The following is a 629-nucleotide window of genomic DNA, read 5'->3' on the forward strand; positions in this document are numbered from 1 at the left end:
AGGATACCAAGAGAGAGCTGAACGCACAAGGTGGATCGTCGATCCTACGGAATCCCTTGGATCCGTACTATCCTTTGGTAAACAAATTTCAAGACGTCGTCTCCACAGACCCGCCTTCGGTCTTTACCTCCGGACCGAGGTGTGCGTCATGAGAGCTACCTGGTTCCGGGAACCAAACACTGCGTAACACGCCAATGGTCCCTGCCCAAGGGGCAGTGCGACGGCATTGACTTCCTTCCATTTCGGAGCGTCGAGCATAACTGCCCGACGCCCCGGAATCGATAAGTATCTTCCACGGCTTCTCGAAGCCCTTTACGGTCGCCTCCACGACCAGCAAGCCCGGCTTAAATACACGTTGCGTGTTCCAGAGCACGGAGCCCTTCGGGCCGCGCCCTCCTGACTTATGCCTCCCTGAGGCTCAACAGAACTCAGTTCTTCTCCAGTAGGTCGTCCCACGCCTACAGGATGGTATCTTTTCCCCACGACGAACCAGACTGGTAGACATTGGGCGACGGTTCGAAGAACCTTGACGCGCCTTGCGCAGGGGGCGGGCGTCCTCCCACTTCTGATCCGCAGGATTCGATAGCAGAAATCTCTTCATGATGCCAAACTAGAGTGCGGACTCCGTG

Source organism: Plasmopara halstedii, assembly GCF_900000015.1.
Source record: "Plasmopara halstedii genome assembly, contig: Scaffold_2386, whole genome shotgun sequence".
Classification (NCBI taxonomy): domain Eukaryota; phylum Oomycota; class Peronosporomycetes; order Peronosporales; family Peronosporaceae; genus Plasmopara; species Plasmopara halstedii.